Source organism: Myotis myotis, unplaced genomic scaffold, assembly GCF_014108235.1.
Source record: "Myotis myotis isolate mMyoMyo1 unplaced genomic scaffold, mMyoMyo1.p scaffold_m19_p_9, whole genome shotgun sequence".
NCBI lineage: Eukaryota > Metazoa > Chordata > Mammalia > Chiroptera > Vespertilionidae > Myotis > Myotis myotis.
Genome location: NW_023416401.1, coordinates 69985572 through 69992218, shown reverse-complemented (window position 1 = coordinate 69992218; position 6647 = coordinate 69985572). Strand labels below are relative to the sequence as shown.

Genomic DNA, 6647 nt, shown 5'->3' with positions numbered 1-6647 from the left:
AAAATATTAAGGTGATGTGGGAATACAGTTATCTCAGATGGGAATTAGCATAAAATTCAAGGTATCTAGATAACTTGTCCTTGGGCTGGGTGGAGAAAAATAAAGTTTAAATAAGAAAAAAACATTGTCAAAAGGAAAAATTGTGGTACCACAGGGAGTAGGTACTGGGAAAATTGCTTGAGGGTGGAACCACAATGGCAGATGGACAAAGTTAGGTGGAGCTCAGAAATAAAATGAAGCCTTTAATAGCAGGCTTGCTGGTATATACATCTCATTGTTATGTGAGACCCAAGGAATTTCTTCCATGACTCACACCCTTCTTAACAATCAACCTGATACAAGGTTAAGATGCAGGTCTTTTCAGGCTCTTTGGACTTACAAGCATAACAAAGGCAGAAACAGCTATGTTGGAAGCTTCGGCAGTAACTCCCAGCTCCTGACACCCTCTCTGTAGGGGAAATTAAAATAGAATAAATATTCTTTTTTAGTGAGTGTTTTTGATAGGAAAACTGGGCACTGGACCATAAACTTTGCTGAGGTTCCCAAACAAAGGTCAGATGTAAAATCAACACCCTGTCCTCAATGAACTTTCCCTAAGTGATGCCTCTTCCGGAGGTAGAAGCAGAATTCTGAGATCAAATCAGAAGACTCTAAATAGTTGGAAAGACTGAAAGTAAACATGTTTCTAAATCATGAGCACTTAGGAAATCGGCAGGTCTTGCTGTTTATCACTGAATATTTTCTGTAATAACCTGTGCAGCTGCTCTGTGATTTAAAACATGTCTTTCATGCAGAATCCAAAGGCAACCATTACAAAAATCCCAATCACTTGCAGAACCAGACAGAGAATTCCATTCAATTAATTTCTGTAAATAAAAAAATAGAAAGCAAAAAGGAGCTGAACCACTATATGGCTGGTCTCGCGTTGAGCTAAAATATAACCACATGTATCATATTAAGAATGTCTGAATATTTTTTTAAGTTTAAGGAGAATACAGTGAGGTTAGAACAAAAATGTGTGTTCTTCTCCTTTGTATCCCAAGGCTCCAGGAGGGCGGGGTTACAAGGAATATGAAAGCTGCAAATGAAAGGCCTTGGCTTTCCCCAAAAAAATTTTAAATGCACATAACAATAAATATTTGCTCAGCGAAGAATAAGCCACAGAATTTCAGAGAAAAGAGGCGGCCAGGCCCACAGCAGAGCACTGAGGTAGCATAGATCTTATCTTTTTTTTTTCTTCCTATTCTTTCTTTCAGCTTCCATTCCTAGAAAGCAATTGGCAATCCCTGACTCGCTTTAAAAATCTTAGGTGAGGGGCGCTGTCTCCTCATCAGGGAGCAGCGTCCCACCGAGACCCAGCTTTCATTCTCTTATCTGTCTTTCCTTAATCCTTTCACACACACACACACACCCCCCCCCACTCAGTTTACCTCTGGCCGCAACACCCTGCCCATCCAGATGGCTCAGTTGGTTGGGGGGTTAGCCTGCACCAAAAAGACTGCAGGTTCAATCCCCAGTCAAGGTACATACAGGAGGCAACTGACTGATGTTTCTCACATCAATGTTTCTTTCTACCTCTCTCACTCCCTTAAAAAAAGAAAAAAATATATATAAATAAAAAAAATCTTAGGTGAGAATGGCTCATTGCCTTTGAGCTACTCAGAAATGTGTCTGTGGTCTTAGATAAGTTCCCTGGAAGCAGAGCCTCAGACAGGACTCTTGGGAAAATGATATACTGAGGGAGGGCTCATAGAAGAAACCTGTAAGGAAGCAACAGGAGGAAGATGGGGCAAGGGAAAGTGTCAGGCAAAGATGTGCTTTCAGAAGTCCACACTTAGCCTGATCCCCTTAGGAAGCTCTAGAGTGAATGGCTCCATGTGCTTGGTCCACCAGGATGGATAAGGAGCCAATGATCACAGTGGCCCACCAGCCCAGTGAAGGGGATCTGGGCAAAACATGTATAGCACCTATAATAGCAGACATGAACTGCTTAGGTTGGCACTCAATTTCCTTTGCAGTCTGGCCTGATCTATGACATGAGAATAATATAAATTCCCTGATAATGTTGTCAAGAAGAATCAAGTGAAATGATGACGCATAAGTAAGGACTAGACAGATGTTAGCATTGTCCTCATCTTCATTACTAGCATCTCTGTCTGTTGTACCTGGGAGATTTCCTGCCTCCTCCCCCTTTTCCTCCCACCTGGAACATCTGACCCAGTTTTTGCTCTCCTCACCTTCTTGCCATCTCTCTAAACTAACCTTAAAACCCACCTCCTTAAGATATCTTCGTGACAATAAGCATGGCTTCAAAAATATTTTTTAAGCCTTGCAGTCCTGAAAAATAAAAAAGAGCCCAATTGGTGTGGCTCACTATTTGAGCATCGACCTATTAACCAGGAGGTCAAAATCCGATTCCTGGTCAGGGCACGTGCCCGGGGTTGCGGGGCTTGATCCCTAGTCCAGTAGGGGATGTGCAGGAGGCAGCCGATCAATGATTTTCTCTCATCATTGATGTTTCTATCTCTCTCTCTCTCCCCCTTTTTCTCTGAAATCAATAAAAATATATTTTTAAAAATAATAATTAAAAAGAAAAATAGCTTTAAGTTCTCTGTCAGCTGCAAATAAGTAGAATCTTTTCATTGGCAAATTGGAGATTAAATGATTGCCTCAGATATTAAGGTGGTTATTTTTAATCAGGTCTCATCTACTAGTGTTCCATAATATTTTCACATTTATGCCTAGTTCAGGCTAGATCCTCTTTTATTTGAAACTCAAACCACCAATCCCACTCCCTCCTCCCACTCCCCCCACCCCCCCACCCCCCCGCCCTGCCCCAAATGACTCTCATCAATTAGAACAGCTTCCCAAAGGCTAATGAAGGCCTTGGGAAAGGTCAGACAACTTAGTTTGCTAAAATCACCTCAGTATATCCTAAGACTTTAAACTGGAAAATCCAAATGTGGTAATATGATGAGTCTTGGTTAATCAAATGGTTAACAATTTACTTCAATGTTCCTGTTCCTCAACCATCCTTAAATGAAATTTTCCTGTGAATCTGTGCCTACTTTCCCCCTGGTTTACTGAGAAAGTCATGATGCTCAAGTCATTGTGTGACAAATCCCTTTCGTTCACACCAGGAAACGTTAATTATCTGCCAGGTTTCTGTAATCCTTCTCCACACTCTGGGGAGAGGGGAATTTCAAAGTGACAAGTGAAGGTGAGGTGTGTCCCACACTGACCCCAGGAGAAAGAGGTCCCTTTTCATTCTTGTTGCTTCCTCTCACTCTTGGGGTAACAGGAGTGTCAGGGAGCTGTGCAGGAGATATTCCAGGCCTGGAAAGTTCGAGTCAAGGCCCACTGGAAGGAATTTGTTGAATCCTTCCAACTCCTTTCTGCTGTTGCTGAATTCTGCCCCCCACCCCACCCCTGGAAGTCATTGAATACCTAATAGGACATCCATATGAAAAAACTTTGTGCAATCCAAAGACTCTAACTGCCTTGCTTTGGGGGGAATATAGAATTTGGTTTATACAAGTAAATTGGTTGGTCCAACTCTGATATTTGCTACTTCTCCCACGGTTCTAAAATAATACTTATTCATTTGACTCTACAATTCCAAATAGCTACTTTGCCCCAAATACTATCCAATGGAAATTGGTCAGAAATATTTAAAAACTATGTTGTTTCTGAATTTTAATATTCTTAATATTAGATGATCATGATGATTACTTACTGTGTCTATTTATTAAACACCTAATATATGTCAGTCATTTTAGAAGAACTCTATATGCATTTTCTCTTTTAATGTCTCCCTCAAAATAATATTTCATGTGAAAGTCTAAATGACCTCTGAAAAACACAATTCTGACCATATCACCTCCTTCTAATAACTTTCATAGCCTCCCACTAATATCCATACATCAAAAATATTAATAATAAAAATAACAATCGCTTCTCGGCCTTTTGGCTAAGATCAAGTGTAGTATCTGTTCTTATCAGTTTAATAATAAAAATAACATAGCTAACATTAGTGGGTACTTACCTACTATGTGTACCAGACACTATGCTATCAGATTAACTCACTTAAACAATATCAAAATTCTACAAGTTGAATATAATAATTACTGAATCCCCATTTTACTAAAAATAAAGACAAAGTTAAGACAAGTTTAGCAATTTGCCTTAAGAGGCATAGTTGCATAGTGCAAATAACAGCAAACCAATTACTCAAAAAATAAATAAAAATAATAACCTGCATCCAGAGTCCTCAGGCTTTGTGGTGAACCTCTGAAGATAATAACCTATGACATGGCCTATGAGTGACTAACAAGTGTATGAATAATTACACCAGGTCTCAGATGTAAACCAAAACTCTCTACTACAAACGAGGATTTATGGTTACTCTACCTATAGGAGGCCCTACTGGTCTGGCCACTGCCTGCTTGCCAGCCCCACCACATAAAGTATCCCATTTATTTCCTAGAGACCCATCTTATTGCTTCTCTTTCTGTTTCTTCAATATGCTATGCTGCCTTTTAATATGTCATTCTTTCTGTACAAAATACACTTCCTTACCTTCTCCCTTTGCTGTCCTCTCCTGCTTAGTGTACGCATCCTTCAGCCCTCAGCTCACAGTAGTTCCCCTAAAATAAGTTACGAAGACTTTATATGCTTTATGGAATGGCATCACTGGGATTTTGGTTAATAACTACCTCCTCTACTTCCCTTTTTGCTCCACACGATCAGAGACTGAATCTGTTCTCTGTCTCCCCTAGTTAGCCTGTACCTGGCATAGTTAAATTCTTAGCAAATATTTTTCAAAGAAAAAGAAGGAGTGAAAGAGAAAGACACATAAATGACAAGACACTGGCTTTCACACAGACTGTATAGATATAAATGTATTCATTTATTTAATATATGTATTAAGTATCTCCTCGGGTCCAGGTACCATTCTAGGTGTTAAGTGTGTCAGGGCGTGGGGCTCCCTTCTCCACGTCCAGCACAGAAAGAGAGCGTGAACCGGTTCTTTCAAGTAGAGGTTCTTTGGGATTGAGAAATGAAAGACAGACGCAGAAATAGAAATAAAAGCTGGGTCTGGGTGGGCTTCTGTCCTCTTCTGATGGAGAGGCAGAGAGACCCAGTCCCAAAGCAGCGTGTTTATTTTATAGTCCAAATTCCCCAGAATATCAGGAGGTTTCGCCAAAACTCAAGATAAGGGAGGTATTCCGGGTGCTTGACTGGGTTTACATAATAAAAAACCCATCCCCCCCCTCCCCACCCCTGCACCTAGGCTTTGAAGAGTTGAGCTGAAGGCATTTTCACCTTTTGGCCAGAAATGCTCCCAAGGAAGGGCTATGCCCACGCCTTGGTTTCAGTCAACATGACTTAAAGGAAAGCCAATGGTGTCTTCCCTGGCAGAGGGCCTCCCATAGTTAAGGAAAATGGTTATTCTGGATAATAATCAATAGACCCATAAAGAAATAAGCAAGGCAGTTTCAGATGGTTCAGAAAGCAATACAAAATAAAACAGAGGCCTGGCTGGTGTGGCTCAGTGGTTGAGCATCAACCCATGCACCAGGAGGTTCCAGGTTCAATTCCCAATCAGGGTACATGCCTGGTTGCGGGCTCCATCCCCAGTGGGGGCAATGCAGGATGCATCTCTCTCATTGATGTCTCTATCTCAATCTCTCTTTCTACCTCTCTAAAAATCAATAAAAACATATTTTTAAAATAAATAAATAAAACAGAGTGATATGATAGAAAGTAACTTGGCGGGGGATTGAAATTTGATGGCCAATAGTTCATCACAAGGTAACATTTGCAATGAGTCCTGAATGATGAGAAACTCTACAGAAGAACACTCTAGTCTAGGTGAAGGGAAAGTTGGTGTTGGCTCTTTGGGATAGAAAGACCAGTATGACTGGAAGAGAGAATAAGTAACCAGGGAAGAATGGTTGAGATAGGGGTTGAAGAGATGCAAAGGCCATTTCATAGAGGACTCTTAAGTGATGGCAAGGAGTTCATGTTTTATTTCATGTGTGGTAGGAAGTGTTGGGTTTTAAAGAGTAGAATTAATTGATATTTTTAAGATCACTTGTGGTGTTGAATTGAGATTAGACTGGAGGACAAGGATAGAAGCTGGAAAAGAATTGCAATAACCTAGGCAAGAGAGAAGCAGTGGATAAAGAAGCATTTTATGGAGGTGAGGTCTAATAGTGCTTCTCAAACATTCATGTGAATCACTGGAAACTTGCTAAAATGCTGATTCTAATTCTATAGGTCTGGTATGGAGCCTGAGATCTTAAATTTCTAACAAACTTCTAGGTGATGCTAACGTTGCTGATCCAAAGACCACAGTTGAGAAGCAAGAATCTACAGAACTTGTTGGTAGATTGCATTTGGAATCTATTGCATGGAAAAAGAAGAATCAAGAGTTATTTCTGGGGCGTTTTCTTTGAAAAATTACAAAAATGATAGTGGCATCTGTTGGGATGGGATGGTTTATCACCATTTCTGCTTTCTACGTTACCTTACTGCTTATTATCTGGTAGGACTGGAAAACATTTTAGGAGAATTGAGTAAGAATTTACTTTGGCAAAATAGCCAAATTTGGGATTACGACAATGTAGAAGCACATTTCAGGC

The 6647-nt window shown here is 40.3% G+C and overlaps 1 pseudogene; it reads left to right on the top strand.

Annotated features, from left to right (window-relative positions):
* The first annotated feature begins 3950 nt into the window (after positions 1–3950).
* On the top strand, positions 3951–4068 carry LOC118663924 (annotated as a pseudogene).
* The last annotated feature ends 2579 nt before the right edge of the window (positions 4069–6647 follow it).